Raw genomic sequence first — 19,650 nt, forward strand, 5'->3', positions numbered from 1 at the left:
CCTGGGCCAGGTAGTTTGGGAATTGCCAAACTCAGTAGGAGCTTTGTGCCTTCACTGAATGATTTCAAAGCTCCACTAAGTGCATGGGAAGGACAGCATAGAACCAGAGTATGTTAAGGATGGAATGGACCTTAAAAGCCTCTGGGCAGGGACACCTCCCCCTAGAGCAGGTAGCTCCAAGCCCCATCCAGCCTGGCTTGGAACACTTTCAGGGCTGGAACCTCCACAACAGCCCTGGGGAACCTGCTCCAGTGTCTCACCACCCTCAGAGTAAAAAATTTCCTAATATCTAGCCTAAATTTCCTTTCTTTCAATTTATACCTGTAACTCCTTTGCCTGTCACTACAAGGCAGCAGAGATGTTTTAAACTCAGCAGACTGGTGGCTGAAATTGGAAAGCAGCCCAAGGAACGGGTTAGAAATTAGAAGTCAGCCCCGAGGCTGAGGGAAGAGGAGGGTCCATATCCTCTCCTGCAGCATCAGGAGCTGGTTGCATCCAGCTCAGAGTCAGGGTCTAGCACTGAGGCAGCCTGGAAAATCCAGTATAACAGAGGGAATGATTGTAGTGCAATGGACATCTCTCCCCAGGCTGTGAGAGCAGGCTGCCCCTGCACATCTCAGGGGAAGGCCAAGGACCCTTGGAAGAATTCAGCTCTCCTACTCTGAACCTTGGGAACATTTCTATTGACACCCCCCACGTCTATGAGGTGAGCAGCAGGGCTTGGGGTGGATCCTGATGGCTCCTGAGGCAGGAGCAAGCCTGGTGGAAGTGTGGAATTGCTGCCAACGTGGGCAGTTGTGAGCAGGGAATATTTGATCTACTGGTGAAATCTGGGAGGGTCTGAAAGGTGTGTCTCTTGTTCATGAAGGCCCAGTTCCTTCCTTGGAAATCAGCTGGGAGGCTTGCTGCAAAACAACCCCTTGGCACATGAAACGAAGCCTGGGTCAAAAAGGGATGTTCAGAGGCTTTTGTGGCAGTGCCAGACACAAGGCACCTTTGGACTGGGCTGTTCAGAAGCAGCTGGAAGAAACTGGCTGCCTTTGAGCTTCAGTCCACTGCAGACAGCTTCCAGTCAAGTGTCTCCTGCTTATTGCTGCAAGTCACAGGAAAGCCATCCAACCTCCTGGCTCAGTGCTGGCCCTTGCAAAGGGCTTGGGAGTTCTTTCCCTTGCTGACCAGTCCCTCACCACACTTCAGCCTTGGTGCATCTCTGGCTCTAGAAAGAGATAGTGTTCCTGGGAATAAAGCAAAGCGTTTTTCTACCTATTTGCCTCCTTCCCAATAGTGTCAAGTTTGCAAAAAAAACCAAAGAGGGAGCAGCTGAAAGAGGTAGAAAATGAGGCACTACATCATGCCAAACACTTCCAAAAGCTTGGCTGTTGGAGGCAAAGACATGCTGAGTTTTCTTACCAAAAGATGATGCTGTCTATACATTTTGATGCTGATGCCTCATAATCAATGTATTGTTTTCATGACATGGGAAAAGGTGAATGAGTAGATGGTGCTGTTGGAACTGTGCTCAGTGGGGCAGCAGCAGCTCTGGGGTGACTCCCTACGCAGCTGCAATCAGCCCACGTTGCTCTCAGGGCCAGGTCTGAATGAACTTGGTGGTGCTGATCAGAGGTGCACTGCTCTGTGTCCATGGGATAACCCCAGGGTTGTGGACTCCAGTTCTGTGGAGTTGCCACTGCTTTGCATGAAAACCCAAGGGCAGAACTTGTCCTGTTGTATTTTTTTGCCATTCATAGCATTGTCTGCTATTTCTGGGTATTAATTGCGTCATTAGACAATAACTCACAAGAAGGGAAGATTCCACATGTATTTCCATTTTGCTTTCTTGCAGCTGCAGGTGGAACTGATAAACCTAGGAGCTATTGATGCTCCCTTCGCCTATAGCCCTTTAACTGCAAACGTGGGCTTCTGCTTCAAGTTTGCGCCTGAGGAGGGCATCATTGCACCAGGCGGGACCCAGACTGCTCAGATCTCCTTCAGTGCCACCATAGTGGGGAGGTTTGAGGAAGAATTCCAGTTCAGTGTGGCTGGATCTCCTATGTCTGCACTCCTGACTATCAAGTACAGACGGTCAAAGCCAGGCACGCGCCTGCACGTCCTCAGGACAAGAGAAGGAGGCGCCCCATGTGAGCGGTCCCAGCCCCTCCACGGGTGCGGGATTGGTGCCGAAAGGCAGACAACTCTCAGTGGTGGATCACTCGGCTCGTGCGTTAATGAAGAATGCAGCCAGCTGCAAGAATTAATGTAAATTGCAGGACACATTGGTCATCCACACTTTGAACACACTTGCGGCCCCATGTTCCTCCCAGGGCTACGCCCGTCTGAGTGTTGCTTGACGATCAGTCGCTGTCCAGCGGCCACCACGGTGGTTCAGCTGGGGTTGCCTCACAGGCAAGTTGACTGTGGTCAGCGGCGGTGGTGATGGTGGCTCACCGGTGCCCTGAGGGAAGGCGGTCAGGGGTTTGGCAAGGGATGCGTTTCCCTCGGCGGCCTCAATTTTTTCCCTGTGACCCAGCAGGCATCATCATCGTCATGGCCGTCATCGTCATTGTTGCCGCACAGGGCTTTCATCCCCCTCTATGCAGACTCAGGGACTGCTCCGTAGTTCCCCACTCCCGGAGTGAGCCACTGGGGCAGAGTTTGTCCTTGCAGGGCCCGTACCGCGGTACGGTGGTGGTGGCAGCTGAGGAGAGTAAGAGACAGCGTTGAAAGCACCACCGTGGGCCGAGAGAAGGGAGAGGGCAAGAGGGAGATAAGGTGCAGGCCTCGCCCCCAGCCTCCCCCCCACGTGGATGGCTGTCTGCAGGTGGGTACTGCGGGGGTACTGTGCCACTGCGCGTGCGCGTGAGGCGAGAGCGCTGGGGACAGATGTTCCGACCCCCTCCTCCCTTCGCCTGCCCTCCTCCTCTTCTGTTGTGGTCTCGGGGCGCAAATAGCACCATGGCTTTTCTCTCTCTTTCCACCAAGGCCATCACGTGCCGCCTGGTCCCCCATCAGGGCTGTCTCTGCCACACTCCCTTTTCGGTTCTCATCTCTGGGATGGGGCACTCTGTCTCCGCTTCTCTCCCTCTGGCTTTGTTTTCCCCTGGCGCGCGGGCGCCAGTGGGGAGGAAGGTGAGGGTAGTAGGTGGGAGAAGCTGGCTGGCTGTTGGCCTGTTGGCATGCCGCTTCTTTGGGAGCTGCATGGGCCAGGAGGTGCGGCCAATCTTTGGCCTTGCGACCTCAGATCAGATGTGGCAACCCGCTGAATTTAGCATATTAGTCAGCCAAGGAAAAGAAACTAACGAGGATTCTCTCAGTAATGGTGAGCGAAGCGGGAAAAGCCCAGCGCCGAATCCCTGCCCTGCAGTGGGGTGCGGGACATGTGGCGTACAGAAGTCCCAATCCTTGGCGGTGCTCGCGGGGGACCCAAGTCCTTGTGATCGAGGCCGCAGTCCGTGGACGGTGTGAGGCCGGTAGTGGCCCCCGGCATGCTGGGCCCGGGACTTCTCGGAGTCGGGTTGCTTTGGAGTGCAGCCCAAAGCGGGTGGTAAACTCCATCTAAGGCTAAATACTGGCACGAGACCAATAGCCAACAAGTACCGTAAGGGAAAGTTGAAAAGAACTTTGAAGAGAGAGTTCAAGAGGGCGTGAAACCGTTAAGAGGTAAACGGGTGAGGCCCGCACAGTCCGCCCGGAGGATTCAACCCGGCGAGTTGTGGTCAGCACGGGTTCAGCGGAACCTCGCCTCCCTTCCGTCCCCTGGGCGAACCCCGCCCGCGGCAGGCTGGGGGGTGCAGGCCGGTGCGGGGACTGCCGCCCAGCCGGCAGCTGGCGCTGTCCGGGCACATTTCCTCTGCGACGGTGCGCCACGACCGGCTCCAGGTCGACTGGGAAGGCCTCCGACGGGCAGGTGGTCCGACGGGCAGGTGGTCCAGTGCTGCGCAAGCAGCGGCGAGTGGTACAGCCCTCAGGCAGCAGGTCTCGCCGAATCTCGGGGCCGAGGGAAAGGACTGCCGCTGCGCCCTCCTCCCCCTACATCAGCGGCGCCGTGGTGGGGGGCATCATTTCCCCGCCTCTCATGGGGGGGGGGGGGGAGTGGCATCCTCGCAGCACGGTGTTTCGCGCAGAGGTGTGGGGGCTGGGCCTGCCAGTCTCCAGCGCTGCTGTCAACTGGGGTGGACTGTCCTCAGTGCGCCCTGACCGCGCGGCGCTGCCGGGCCAGGCTCACGGGCCGCGCTGGAGTGCCCGGGGTCCGCAGCGATGTCGGCTACCCACTTGACCCATCTTGAAACACGGACCAAGGAGTCTAGCACGTGCGCGAGTCAGGGACCATTGTCGAAAGCCCGCAGCGCAATGAAGGTGAGGGCTGGCCCGCGCTGACTGAGGTGGGATCCCGGGGCGCGTGTCGCGCCTGGCAGCCCCGGGTGCACCACCGGACGGTCTCGCCCGCCGCCCCCTCATGGGGCCAGGGAGGTGGAGCGTGAGCGTCCGTGCTAGGACCCGAAAGATGGTGAACTATGCCTGGGCAGGGCAAAGCCAGAGGAAACTCTGGTTGAGGTCTGTAGCAGTCCTGACATGCAAATCGGTCGTCCGACCCGCGTCTAGGGGCAAAAGACTAATCAAGCCATCTAGTAACTGGTTCCCTCCGAAGTTTCCCTCACGATAGCTGGCACTCGGCAATGGGCAGTTTTACCCAGTAAAGCTTATGATTAGAGGTCTTGGGGCTGAAACGATCTCAGCCTATTCTCAAACCTTCAATGGGTAAGGGAGCCAGTTCGCTGGCGTGGAGCCGCGCCGTGGAATGCAAGTGCTCAGTGGGCCACTTTTGGTAAGCAGAACTGGCGCTGCGGGATGAACCGAACGCCGGGTTAAGGCGCCCGATGCCAACGCTCATCAGAGCGCAGAAAAGGTGTTGGTTGATCTAGATAGCAGGATGGTGGCCATGGAAGTTGGAATCCGCTAAGGAGTGTGTAACAACTCACCTGCTGAATCAACTAGCCCTGAAAATGGATGGCGCTGGAGCGTTGGGCCCATACGCGGCTGTCGCTGGCAGTGCGAGGCCCGCGGGGGCTAGGCCGCGACGAGTAGGAGGGCTGCTGCGGTGCGCCTCGAAGCCAGGGGCGCGGGCCCAGGTGGAGCTGCTACAGGTGCAGATCTTAGTGGTAGTAGCAAATATTCAAATGAGAGCTTTGAAGGCCGAAGTGGAGCAGGGTTCCATGTGAACAGCAGTTGAACATGGGTCAGTCGGTCCTAAGCGATAGGTGAGCGCCATTCCGAAAGGGCGGGCGATGGCCTTTGTTGCCCTCAGCCGATCGAAAGGGAGTCGAGTTCAGATCCCCGAATCCGGAGTGGCGGAGATGGGCGCCATGAGGCACCCAGTGCGGTGACGCAACTGATCCCAGAGAAGCTGGTGGGAGCCTCGGGGAGAGTTCTCTTTTCTTTGTGAAGGGCCGGGCGCCTTGGAATGGATTCGTCCCGAGAGAGGGGCCCTCACCTTGGAAAGCGTCACGGTTCCGGCGGCATCGGGTGAGCTCTCGCTGGCCCGTGAAAATCCAGGGGAGAGGGTGTAAGTCTCGTGCCGGGTCGTACCCATATCCGCAGCAGGTCTCCAAGGTGAACAGCCTCTGGCATGTTGGAACAATGTAGGTAAGGGAAGTCGGCGAGCCGGATCCGTAACTTTGGGATAAGGATTGGCTCTAAGGGCTGGGTTGGTCGGACTGGGGCGCGAAGCGGGGCTGGGCGCGTGCCGCAGCTGGATGAGGTGCCGCGCGCGGGTGAGTGCGCTCCACGTGGCCCGCCCGGGCGCTGGGGCATGCACGTGCACGGTGGCGACTCTGGACACACACCGGGTCCTTCCTGTGGATCGCCCCGGCTGTGGCGGGCGCCGCCCGCCCCCCGCTCCGCCCGCCCTCCACCTTGCCGTGGCTGGTGCCCCAGTGGCAGCCGTCATCGTTGCGCACCACCGCCCCAGCGGTTCCCACCAATGGGGTTCCCGTGGTGTGCGGCCAGCGTGCGCGCAGCCGCAGTCGGCGTCGGCTGAGCAGTTTGTGCGGGGGAGGGTCCCCGGGGAAGGGTCCCTGGGCCAGCGCCCCGCCTCAGTCAGTGCCTAGCAGCCGGCTTTGAACTGGTGCGGACCAGGGGAATCCGACTGCTTAATTAAAACAAAGCATTGTGAAGGCCCGAGGCGGGTGTTGACGCGATGTGATTTCTGCCCAGTGCTCTGAATGTCAAAGTGAAGAAATTCAATGAAGCGCGGGTAAACGGCGGGAGTAACTATATTTACTAACTGGGCATAGCTGCGGAAGTCGCACCTCCTCGTGGTCCTGCCGGATACCCTCGTGGTAACTGAGTCGACTTCTGCCCCAGTGTGGGAGAGGGCGCATATCAGCCCTCCCTATTGTTGGACTCACCACCCAACAATAGTTTCACGAATCGCTGAAACAAAAAGGTTGGCACAGTTAGTTCACTGTTGCACAGAGCCTTGTCCACGGGCTGTTGTTGACACAGTTGGTAGTTTGAGAGAGGGTCAGCTACTATATGCTTCTACCCTCACTTGGACTTGTCACTTTATTGCTTACCGGACTGACAAAATGGCTTTGCGTTATATCTCGACTACCACTCAGACTGACCCATTAGATCTAAGGGTCATTGATGCCAAATTACCATCTATGCCCTCTGTGCCCAGGGAAGAGGGATTCGATCTTGCAAGTTTGGAGTTTTTTAACTCCAAAATTGTTAAAGAAGATGGTGTACATCATGTGGATGTTTGGTAGGGTTTGAGGCAACTCCCTGAGCCCTATGAGATCTCCCCTATGGGGATGGCCCAGGATGAGGCTGAGACTGCGGTGGGAGGTACCGAAGAGCCCAAAACACCTGAGGCTGAGAGCGCGATGGGAGGTAGTAAAGAGCCCAAAACACCCAAGGCTCCTCACGGGTCTGAAGGTGATGGTACAACGCCAAGAACACCTGTCGTGTCCATGCCTGACAAACAACCATCTTGTCCTTGTTGTGAGACCTGGTTTACTAGGATGTTGAGGCTGATTGACCATCTCAAAAGGGCACACGGGCAGAGAAAGATCATTTTCAGGTGTTCAAAATGTGGTAAACAAAATCTAAAATACCACAGTATCTCCTGTCACATCCCGCGCTGCAAGGGGGTGGTGTGTGTGGCTCCCACTGGGGAATGGGTCTGTGAGGTGTGCCAATGTGGGTTCACTACTAAGATTGGCCTGGGTCTGCACAAGAGAATAAGACATCCTCTTGTGCGAAATGTGGAGCGGATTGCTGCTTCTCATCCCAAAGAGTCATCGGCCTGAGGGGCCCACAAACGGGTATGGACTGGGGAGGAAGAGAGAGGCTCTTCTGGTACAATTGGTGGACGAGTTTGCCAGTAAGCGGAATATCAACCAACTTATAGCGGAGCATATTCCAACTAAAATGGCAAAACAGATTAGTGATAAAAGGCGTCCCTCCGTGAACGGTCATGAAGGACTAGTAGGTGCCACTGGAATTGAACATCCTGCCGGGTCTGCTAAGTTGCCCAAGGAGGGACAGTTAAAGCTCCAATTCCAGAAAGTCATCAACGCGGGATTATCGTTTGGCAAATTGACCATGTATCGGGAAGCCTTCAAGAAAGTTCTTGATGGGCAAGATCCAGGTCGGGTGGTGAAGGATGTTTATAAGGAGTTTCTTGGTATTCTGGGTGTGCCTAGCCAAACTAAATCTATCAAGGGTCAAAAGACACAGGCCTCCCGTGGCCAAAAAGCATCCAAAACTCCATCAAATTGGATGCGCAAAAGAGCTATTAAGAGGGGATAATTCTTGAGGTTCCAACTGCTGTACGAGTTACATAGAAGGCGCCTCGTGCGTCATCCTGGACAGCACGGAAGCCTCTCAGTGCCAGTTACCATCAAGTGTTCTCCACGATCACTTTAAAAGAAGGTGGGATACATCTGGTATATTTGGTGGCCTACTGAATTTCCCTCCATATAAGGAGGCGGCTAACACCACATTCGAGGCCCTTATTACTAAAAAAGAGATTGATAAGAACATGAGAGAGATGTGTAAAACCTCCGCTCCCGGGCCAGATGGGATCACTTTGGGTCAGATTATTGCAAAAGGCCCAAAGTTTTCCCAGTTGACTGAGATCTTCAACCTCTGGCTTATCACCGGTACTGTTCCAGATGCGCTGCGGGACTGCAGGACAGTCTTGATACCCAAGTCTTCGGATGCAGAGAAGCTTGGTGATATCAATAACTGGAGGCCTATTACTATTGGTTCAGTGGTGATTAAGCTGTTTTCCAGGATCGCTACTGTGAGGCTGTCCAAAGCATGTCCCATCAACCCCCGGCAACGGGATTTTATTTGTGCATCAGGTTGTGCCGGAAACCTCAAGTTACAGCTTGTGGTGGAACAGCTAAGTGAGAGCATAAACATCTGGGGGTTGTGTTCGTGGACATTGCTAAGGCATTTGACACCGTCTGTCATCAGCATGTATTTGAGGGTCTGGTCCAGAGAGGGGTGGATCCACACATGATAGAGTTGGTGAGGGAAATGTATCGGGATGTTAAGACGTGCATTTCCATGGGAAGAGAAAGGACAGACCCCATATACATTCGCTCAGGTGTCAAGCAAGGCGACCCCATGTCACCTTTGCTGCTCAATTTTAGTGATGCACCACTTTCTGTATAAACTCGAGAATGAAGGTGAGGTTTTCCGTCATGGGGGCTGGAAATTTATGGCCATGGCATTTGCCCATGACTTGGTGCTGCTGAGTGACTCTTGGGAAGGCATGTATCATAACATCAAAATTTTGGAGGCCTTTTGCAATCTTACTGGCCTCAGTACGCAGGGGGGAATATGTCATGGCTTTTACATCAAGCCGACAAGGGACTCGTATACTATCAATGATTGTCCCACGTGGGTGATTAATGGATCCCTCCCTAACATGATCAACCCAGGGAGCTCAGAAAGGTACGTCAGCACATGGGTTGACCCCTGGACTGGCTTTGCAGATCCTAGACTATCAGAGAAGCTCATGGATTGGCTTCATCGGATTGGTCATTCGCCCTTAAAACCTCTTCAGAAAGTCGATATACTCAGGACCTATACCATCCCGAGACTGATATATCTGGCTGACCATACCGAAGTCAAGGTGGGCCTACTTGAATCCCTTGACCAAGTCATTCATAACACGGCTAAGGAATGGCTTCATCTTCCCCCAAGTACATGTGATGCGATCTTGTATTCGAGTTTTAAAGATGGCGGTTTAGACCTCATCAAGTTGGCGGCGCTCATTCCAAGTATTCAGGCGTGAAGACTCCATAGATTAGCCCAGTCTTCGGATGAGACTCTTGTGAAGTATCTAAAGGAAGTATATCTGTAACGGTTATTTGAAAAATTGTGGTTGAAAGCGGGGGGGACACAAAAGTCCATCCCATCAATTTGGGAGCCTTTACCATTGGTAGAATTGGGGGGCGACGATGGAGCCTGGCTGGAATGGGAAGCACCCATCCCTAAGATTCGTTACCCAAGACCTTGTAACTGGAGGAAACGAGAATTTCATAAATGGACCCATCTGGTTGCCCAGGGCCATGGGATTGAGCATTTCGAGAATGATGAGATCAGTAATGCCTGGATAAGGCAGTTTAAGGGCATACCTCACTGTAAACTAATCACGGCCCTACAACTCAGAGCGAATGTCTACCCAACAAGAGAATTCCTGGCTAGGGGTAAGCAAGAGAATGTTGTTCAATCATGTAGACATTGTGGAGCTAGATTTGAGACCGCAGCCCACATTGTCAGAAACAGTGCCATCACTCAAGATGCCAGGATTAAGACAAACAACGCCATCTGTGAAACCCTTAGCGAGGAGGCTAAGAGGGAGTGTTGGACAGTTTTTGACGAGCCACACCTGAGGGATTATGTAAATGAACTGTTTAAACTGGATTTAATCTTTGTCAAAGGTTCTAAGGCGGTTGTGGTCAATGTGACTGTGAGGTATGAGCACTCTGATGTCTCATTGAGTGAGGCCGCCTTGGAGAAGGCCAAAAAATATCAGCGCCTTCATACACAAATTCAACAACTGACCAATGCTGATGACATTGAATATGTTGGCTTCCCCATGAGAGCCCGTACCAAATGGTTTCACAATAATACTGAGTTGCTGACCGCCCTTGGTCTCTCTAAAACAAGGCTAGAGAGAACCATGTGGGCCCTAGCATCCAAAGTACTCTTCACCTCTGTTGACATTGTATATATATTCGTTAGCAAAGCTAGATCAATTGTATCTGTGTAAATACTTGGTAAATAAACTAGGCCTCTCCCCTCGACAGGTTCGCTAGACAGTGCAATCGGTTTTTGGGTGGGAGGGGTTCATCCGTCATAACCACGTCTAGCTCATTTTGGGCTATAAATTCCAATTTGGTCATTCAGGTGGACGGGCCACCTTACTTAACCCGGAAAAGGAACATATACAATTTGTATGTGTTTATTAAATAGCCACATGCCTCGTCATCTAATTAGTGATGTGCATGAATGGATGAACAAGATTCCCACTGTCCCTACCTACTATCCAGTGAAACCACAGCCAAGGGAACGGGCTTGGCGGAATCAGCGGGGAAAGAAGACCCTGTTGAGTTTGACTCTAGTCTGGCGCTGTGAAGAGACATGAGAGGTGTAGAATAAGTGGGAAGCCGGGCGCGCGCTCGGCGGTGCGGGGCGACCCGCCCGCCAGCATCCCGGCTGTCAGTGAAATAACACTACTCTGATGGTTTTCACTACTCTGATCACTTGCCTGGTGTGGCAGGGGGGGCGAGCCCCGAGGGGGGCTCTTGCTTCTGGTGCCAAGCGGCCGGCACGCGCCAGCCACGACCTGCTCCGGGGACAGCGACAGGTGGGGAGTTTGACTGGGGCGGTACACCTGTCAAAGCATAACGCAGGTGTCCTAAGGCAAGCTCAGGGAGGATGGAAACCTCCCGTGGAGCAGAAGAGCAAAAGCTCGCTTGATCTTGATTTTCAGTACGAATACAGACCGTGAAAGCGGGGCCTCACGATCCTTCCGGCTTTTTTGGGTTTTAAGCAGGAGGTGTCAGAAAAGTTACCACAGGGATAACTGGCTTGTGGCAGCCAAGCGTTCATAGCGACGTCGCTTTTTGATCCTTCGATGTCGGCTCTTCCTATCATTGTGAAGCAGAATTCACCAAGCGTTGGATTGTTCACCCACTAATAGGGAATCTGAGCTTGGTTTAGGCCGTCATGAGACAGGTTAGTTTTACCCTTCTGATGATGTGTTGTTGCAGTAGTAATCCTGGGAACCCTTGGGATGGGATGGGATGTGTTATCCCTTAGAGAAGTGAGGCCAATGGAGATCTCTCCCCTGAACACATTGCCTTCAGAACCCCTTCCAGAGCCCAACAGAAGGCCTGACCATTGGGCTGGGATCAGTTTGGTCAGAGGGGTGACCTCCTTTGACCAGGGACACATCCTACTTTAGTGGGGGATGTTGCTGAGCAGGGCTTTGAGGGTCAGGCTGAAATGAATGTGCCAAAGGACAGTGAAGGGGCCTGGGAGGTTCCTCTCCACTCCTGGTGTGTGGCAGAAGAGTCTCACCCTCTCGTGGGTGGCTGTGCTCTGGTGGGACTGAGGCACCTGTGTGGTGCCTGAGTGCTGTGGCAGCTGAGGCAGCTTCCTGGCCCGGGAGAGCCTCAGTGGGCCCGAGGGTCAGGAACCGCCCACCACTGCTGTGGGGCTCCTGGGCCAGCTGTGGGATGTGTTCTGCTCAGTGCAGTCCTGGAGTTCTTTGTGGAAAGGTCCTTGTTAAATGTCCTGGTTTTCTTTTTTATTTTATTTTCATATCTACTTCATTTTCAGGATATGTGGTTCATGACTGTCTGGTTGGGAAAGTTCTAAACCTGATATTTGATGCAGTCGTTAAGTGTGCTGGATCTCATTCCTCTTGTCTGTGGCCATCCTTGGGAACCCTTGGGAACCTTGGATGGGATAGGATATGTTGTCCCTGAGAGAAGTGAGGCCAGTGGAGGTCTCTCCCTTGAGCACATTGCCTGCAGAACCCCTTCCAGAGCCCAGCAGAAGGCCTGGCCTTTGGGCTGGGATCAGTTTGGTCAGAAGGGTGACCTTCTTTGATCAGGGACACATCCTACTTTAGCAGGGGTGTTCCTCACAATTGGTAATGGTTTCAAAGACTGAGCACATCCCTTCTGGGATTTCCTTTCCCTTCTTTGAGCACTAAAGGAGGACTCTCACCCTGGGTTTAGCTACAGGGACAAAAGGCAGAAGCCTTTCTGTGCAGGTGAGTGCCAGTCCTTGCCCACACTACCTGGAAACGGAATCCTGCCAAGCAGGAAGGAGATCCAGAGGTAAGGGCGTGGTGCAGTCAGATTGAGCAGTCCCACCTGTCCATAAATTCCCATTTCCAAAGGCCTCCAGACAGTCCTTTGTTTTGTTGCCCATCCCCATGCAGATGCCCAGGACCTTGGGATCCCAGGGTGCACAGATGTCCCTGCAGTGGGCTTTTCCCAGCACAGGCCAGGACAGCCTGGAGGAGGGGAAACCAAAAACCAACCTCTAGAAGACCCAAGAAGAGACCCTCAAAAAGAGACTTTAAAACAGAGGAATTCATCATCCTCAGGCAGGATGGGTGGGCTCCCCTTCAAACAAGCAATGTCAGTTTCCCACTGACACCAATCCTTTTCTACAGGATGGACAAATAAGGAGTAAATAAAAACCCATGGAATGTGACATAGATGAAGACTTCCAGGAGCCCAGTTACGAGGTGTGGATGTTCAGGGACATCACACCATGACCAATATGATCCAGTGAAGCCAAATTTATTATCCCTAAAAAGACTAGCTTTATAATAAGTTTCTACTGCCCACGCGTCTCTAGCTAATACATGATTGGTTAATCATAGCTGTTTCCACATCTAAATTAAAATGCTGTTTGGATCATCTAATTTTTCGTGCATCTTGCTGTGGTTGTCTGGCCCACCCGTTGCTTTCTCTTTTTTCTCACTCTCCCAAGCTTGCTGACAAATTTGCTGAGTCCTGATGACTCTTCTTCTTGTATCTTTCTCAAGGATATACTGACCCTATTTCTGAATAAGTCCATTATCCATTGTTTGTGAACGTGTTCATTGTCCATTAGTACAAGCAGGCTGGATTGTGCATCGGCTGAATATGGCCATTGTCTAGCAAGAACTCCTCAACCTACAAAAAATCCTCAACACCCCAGAGCCTGACCACGCCCCACAGCCCACCTCAGAAATGAACCACGCAGATTGGGTGGGAGGTCTGATGAAGGAGATGTGTGAGATGGGCCAGATGCTGAAGGAATACACTTCCCCAGCTTGTGAGGAGACCTCCTCCTGCCTCAAAGAGGGAGAGTCTGATGGTGCAGCAGCGGAACCCACAGATGTTACAACTGTCCAGGTTCCAGCTGAACTGCAGAGGCAGTCACAGCCAGAAGCAGTTGCCCCTGTGGAAACGAGGAGGTCTAAGATGAAATCAGAGCACCCAGACAAGGATAAGAATGGAGGGCCCTCACAACTCACAGGGGAGCCAATGGTTGAGATCATCACTGAGTCCTTGATGTACAAAAGTCTCTGTAATCTGCACACAGACATTGTACGACAGGGACATGAGGCTTATACAACCTGGTTACTCTGGGTCTGGGATCTTATGGGTACAGGTGTCCAGCTGGATGGTGGTGAGGCAAGGAATTTGGGAGGCTTGACCCAGCACTCAGGTATCAATCAGATTTTTGTAAGGGAGCCAGGGCTTTTAATAAGTGCCAGAGAGAGGTTTGTTCACAGGGAGAGAATGCAGGAGCAGCACCACAGAATGTGCTGGAAGACTCTTGAGGATGGAATCCAACAGCTGAGAGAAGTGGCAGTATTGGAGGCACTCTTTGGGAGGGATGGACAGCATGATAATGACCCCAACAAGGTCAGGTGCACAGGGCAAATGTTGTGGAGCCTGGCAAATCTGGGGCCATCCCAATACACTACCTTTATTGCAACAATTGATGCCGATACCGGCTGAGAGACAGTGGGTCATGGGGAGCTGTTCAAAGGGGAGACAGTGACAAGTCAGGGCAGACTTTGCTGAGCTCTGTCCAAGCCCTTTCCCCCAGCCCTGCCCCTGTTGCTCTGTGCCCCCCAGTTTTCCTTTTCTCAGAGCTCTTCCTTCAGCCCCGTGCCTGGAATTTTGCTGGAATCTGGCCCCATTGCTGTGATGAGCAGGGGCTCTGCCCATGGACACCAAGGGGTCAGCTCTGCTCTGAAGCAGTGGGGTCATGGAATGGGGACAGGGGCAAGTCCTGGGGTAGGATTCCATCAGCTGAAACAGCTTCTGAGCCTGAGGAGCTCAGCAGCATCTCCTGTCCCAGGACTAAGGGAGGATGATGGCCAAAGGCAGTTTGAGAGGGTTTCCTGCTGTGCCCAGGGAGAGCAGAGACAGCTGTGCAAGGCAAGAGCAGTGGCTGAAACTCAGTGAAGGGCTAGGGGAGCTGCTCTGTCACTCCGTCTGTCCCCAGCTGCCCTTTTCTGCGATCCAGGGCAGTCCCTGTGTTCCCCTGGAAATCAGCCTGACACAACTGAGAGCAGAGGGACCCACAGCAGAGCAAACTGGTTTAGCCTTTCTCAGAGTCCCAGCCCCACTCTGGCCAAGGACACTCCTGTCCCCCAGTGTCCCCTGGAGGCAGCTGACAGCTTGGATGGCATCCTGAGGACACACCAAGGGTCCTGTCCATGGCACTGCTTGAGGAGAGTGGGCTCATTGCCAGGGTCCCAGGCTGCCCTGCCCAGAGCTCCCCGGGCACAGGGAGCTGGGACACCCCATTGCTGTGCTCAGCCTGCACAGGAGGAGCCCAAGGGCTGGGCCTGGCCCTGCAGCTGGAGCTGCCAATGCAGAGAGCCCCTCAGCAATGCCAGCAGCACCTGGGCAAGGCAAGGAGAGAGAGAGAGCTGGGCCTGAGGAAACGCCTTTCCCTGGCCAGCCCTGCCCAGCCCCTACCAGGCAGCAGCAGGGCAGGACAGTGGCCCTCAGGCCCTGGTCAGCAGGGAATGGGCACATGGCCACAGAGATGCCCTTCATCTCTGGGGCTCCTCTGCCAGCCCAGGAGGGACTGAGGGCCCTGAGCCCCGGGCTGAGGGCTGTGCTGGCTGCGAGGGGACACAAGAGCTGTGCTGCTCAGGGTAGTGTCTGCCCTGCAGGGCAGGCCCAGCAGGTGCCACATATGCCCTGCAGCAGGGCTGCCCTCAGCACTGCCTCCCCCCCTCCCTGCCCACAGCTCTGCTGCTGGAGCTGTCCCACCCCGAGCTGCTTCTGTGGCCCCGGGCTCCTTCCCTGCCAGAGCTGCCAGAGCCCAGCCCAGCCCCTGGGCCAGCCCTGCCCTGCAGCTGCTCAGCCCTGCAGGGATTAAAGAACAGCTTCCCCAGCCTGGGCACCAGGGAAAGGTGATGCTGCATGGATCTGGAGGCTGGGCAGGTGTAGGCTCTTGCTGAGGTTCCCAGGAAAACTCAGTGTGATGGCTGAAGAGCCTCAGCCCCTGCTCTGCCCTGCACAGCTGAGTTTCCATTGCCACCAAGCTGAGCCAGGGAAAAGTGGGAGCACAGATTCAGGAAAGCAGAGACCCAAGCAGGAAACCCCTGCACTGAATGACCCAATGAAAAGTCCCCTCAGGAATGAGCTGGGCATGAGCTGGAGCTCTGAGCAGCCCTGGCCCACGCAGGAACCTCTCAACAGCAGCAGGACCTGCCCTGGCAGGAGTCACTCCGTGCACCCACAGCTCACCTGCAGCATCCATGGGGAGCTGCCAGGCAGGCTGAGAGCTGCCCCTGGCAGGTGGCACATGCCCTGGGCTGGCCAAGAGCCCTGAGGGCTGCAGAGAGTAAGACGCACCCACGGACACTGCCAAGTGGGAACGGAGCCAGATCGGGATTGGGACAGCGCAGGTGTTGGTCACAGGCAGAGAGGATGTTCCCAAGACCGCACCTGCGCCGAGACGACTGCAGGGGAGGCGTGGTCAGGGCGGAAGCGCCTGCATTCCCGTGACGGCACAGGCAGAGACGGGGCATGGTCGAGGTGCAGAGGGTGCCCGAGGTACCGGCCCTGCTCTGGTCCCACGGCAGCAGGCACACAGCCAACCCCAACAGCCAGCTTTCATGTGTTTCACTATCTCTTTGTGTGATCATCTACAAGACATGTGTCTCCTCAGAATCTTGTCTTTTTGTTTCTTAACTACTCATATTTTTTAGGTTTCTTTTAAATCCAGATTGCCAGTTTTGTGGTTTCTTCAGTTATTATTTCTTCAGTTATTATACAGTACCTCAGCCAAGAATTCAAGAGGTTTGCTGTGTTTGAAGAATTTCTGTCCTGACAGAAGTTTCGGAGGGATTCAATTCTTTAATGGTTTGATTGATCTTTAATCGTAAGGTTTCCTATTCATAATTGCTGGTTTTAACAGTCTTGTTTTAAAATATATTAAGTGATGTCCATCAATTAGAGTTTGAACTCTGGCCAAGGTCTAGCTCTACTTGTAATGGAATGATTGACAATCAGCCCAGATGTTTTCTGCATCAAAAAGTATTCAAGTCCTTTTGGCTTGGCAATTTGACCATATATGGTAGCTGAGCCTGATTTCAAAGGGAGTTTGGAGAAACATGAATCCGGACATGAGTTCTCCAGTTCTCTGTTGTTTCAAGGTTCATCAGATGTCGCAGACTCTGGGATGACAGTTCAGTGTTGTAGTGACTGATAATTGTATGATTTCAGATGTGTTATTAGTTATGTGTATTATCTGATTGATTTCTAATTGTTGTTATCTTACATTTCCCTATGCAATATTGCATAGAGACTGAAACAGAACAGATCAATGTTTTATTTTCACATTCTTCACCTCCAAGATTTTGAGATAATCCTCCCGTCCCTGTAGGGACATGGATTTGTTTGTGTTTTAGCAGGTGCAAAAGTCCAGGTAGACCTCAGTAAATAATGTGAAACTTGATCAAGAGCATGAGAATGCTGACAAGAAGCATGGGCAAGAAAATGCTGACCATTCCACAAGCAAAAAAAAAAAAAAAAAAAAAAAAAAAGAAGCACAGATGTTGACTGCACGACTGCACGACTGCACAGAGATTCCAACCCTTGTACTTCACCCACAGAAGATTGTAGACTTTACATTGCTTCATAGATGAGAGCCACGCAGTGATACCTACTAGTGTCACTAGAACTTTGCCCAAAAGACAAGACTTTGTAATAATTAGTAAAGACAGAAGCAGCATCCTTAGACTTGTCATTTATCCTTCGATTGTTTCAGCAAATCAGAATGAAGAGCTGACAGACTTAGCCAAAGCTCTTCAACCACTACTGACTGTTCCAGAGAACACCCCAGTAGCCAAAGCTATCGCTTTGCCACCACATGCAGCAGAACAAGTCATGCTAGTGTTTGATCAGCAAGACTTTCCCTCTAGAGACCACGTCCATGGAATTCTCCAGTGTTCGTCATTCAGGAGAAAACTTCAGGCTCACAGAGACTGCTGCACAACCTCAAGAAGATCAATGAAGTCATTGAGGACATAGAACTGCTTCAGCAAAGACTTCCTTCACTCTCAATGATTAGCCACTTGTGATCATTGATCTCAGAAACTGTTTTTTCAGCTTCCTCCTCCATCCAGATGATGCTCCTCCAGTTTCATTTTACGTCCCAAACATCAACAAAGAAAAGCCTCTACAAAAGTACCAACACAACAAGAGCTGCAAAAACTTGTGACCGTCCTGCAGAAGAGACAAGAATTGAACCTCCTGCTCATGCAACAGAGAAGCCTGTGTGCTGCCTTGAAAGAACAATGTTGTTTTTACACAGACCATACCGAAGTCGTAAGAGACTCCATAGGCAAACTGAAAGAAAGGCTAGCACAGAGAAAGACTGAGAGAAAAGCCCAGCAAAGGCAGTTTGAGTCATAGTTTGACTAGTCCCCATAGCTGACCACCGTTGTTTCCTCCTTATTAGGCCCAGTTGCTATGATACTCCTCACATTGATTTTTAGACCTTGCATTTTAAACAAGTTAGTATTGTTTGTTAAAAACCAGTTAGAAAAAGTTAACATTTTATTTGTTGACCACCAACAGTTGCTTTGAAGCGTGTTAGTTGCAGACATGTTGTATTGTTTTTTACCAGTTGTCACTTTTGCCATGTATCAGTTTGATAGCCTTTATATTTTTATAACCTTTACACTTTCTGTGGTTTTAATTAATCATAAAGCGGGGGAGGCAAATCTGGGAGGTTAGGGACCGATCAGAAGATCTCACGATGTTATGGGTAGACAGAACCCCTCCCCTTTACTGTTAAAGTTACTTAGCTCCCCGTTTTGTTGACCGTTAACCGCCATTATATAACCCCGCATAACCATTAATAAACGCCATTTGCCATCTATCACATTGGTGTCTGTGTGGCCCGAGCAGCAGGGGGATTGTCACCATGCCATTCCTGAATCAGATCATCACGCCTCAAGCGGAGGCAACATGCAAATTAGTGTTAATGAGTCTTATTCTGATATTTTTGAGATTTGGTGTTGGCAAGGCCTCACAGAACCAAGGACTCAGCTGTGACACGGTGCAAACTCATGGAACAAAGGGTCCATGGTGACACAGCAGAACTCCATGGAACCAAAATCCATTCTGGTACATTGGAGCCACATTGAACCAATGTGATACTGCGGCTCCAAGGAGACCATTGTGACTCTGAGAAACCTCTTGGAAAAAAGGGTCCATTCTGACACAGCAAGGCCTGGTGGAACCATGCGTCCATTGTGACACTGCAGAACCTCACGGAACCAAGGTGACCGTATTCTACTTTGGAACCTCCTGGAACAAAGGGGCCATGGTGACACTGCAGAACCAAGGAGAGTGCTGCTGGCAGTGTGAGAGCTCATGGAACCAGAAGTCCATTGTGACACAGCAAGGCCTCGAGGAACTAAGGGTCCGTTGTTAAACTGTGTGGCCTCATGGAACCATGAGCCATTGTGACACAGCGTGGCCACACGGAGCCAAGGGGCCACTGTGACACTGCGGATCCAAGGAGACCATTATGACTCAGGAGCTTCATGGAACCAAGAGTCCATTGTTCCACTGTGGGGCCCTGTGGGATCAAGGGGATGACAGTGACATTGTGGGGCCTCATGGAACAATGGAGACTGTTCTGACACTTTGGGACCCACTGGAACCAAGGGGCCATTATAGCATGGCAGGGCCTCATGGAATCAAGGGGACTCCAGTGAACACCATGGGTCTCCATGGGATGAAGGGTCCAACAGAACCAAGGAGGCCGGTGTGACACACCGGGGCATCATGGAACCAAAGGTCCATTGTGACACAGCAAGGCCTCATGAAATCATGGAGGCCATTTTTACACTTGGAGGCCTTGTGAAACCAAAGGGCCATTGTGACACTCCAGAGGCTTGTGGAGCCAAGGGGACCACAGAGACACTGTGGGGCTCAGTGAAACCAATGGCCTGTTGTGACACTGCAAGGCCTTCGGGAATCACGGAGACCATTGTGACACCGAAGGCATCATTGAACCTAGGGGCCATTGTGACACTACAAGACCTCATGGAAGCAAGGAACCATTGTGACACTA

The 19,650-nt window shown here is 52.5% G+C and overlaps 1 non-coding gene and 1 pseudogene across 1 annotated transcript; both read left to right on the forward strand.

Moving 5' to 3' along the window:
• The first annotated feature begins 2,190 nt into the window (after positions 1–2,190).
• LOC128937711 (5.8S ribosomal RNA) lies at positions 2,191–2,343 on the forward strand. The gene has a single exon (XR_008483070.1). It is a non-coding gene; the product is annotated as a 5.8S ribosomal RNA (ribosomal RNA).
• Positions 2,344–3,229: 886 nt separating this feature from the next.
• Positions 3,230–11,286, forward strand: LOC128937697 (28S ribosomal RNA; annotated as a pseudogene).
• Positions 11,287–19,650: the final 8,364 nt, after the last annotated feature.

Source organism: Melozone crissalis, unplaced genomic scaffold, assembly GCF_028551555.1.
Source record: "Melozone crissalis strain CALT ecotype California unplaced genomic scaffold, PUWL_Pcris_2 ptg000021l_1, whole genome shotgun sequence".
NCBI lineage: Eukaryota > Metazoa > Chordata > Aves > Passeriformes > Passerellidae > Melozone > Melozone crissalis.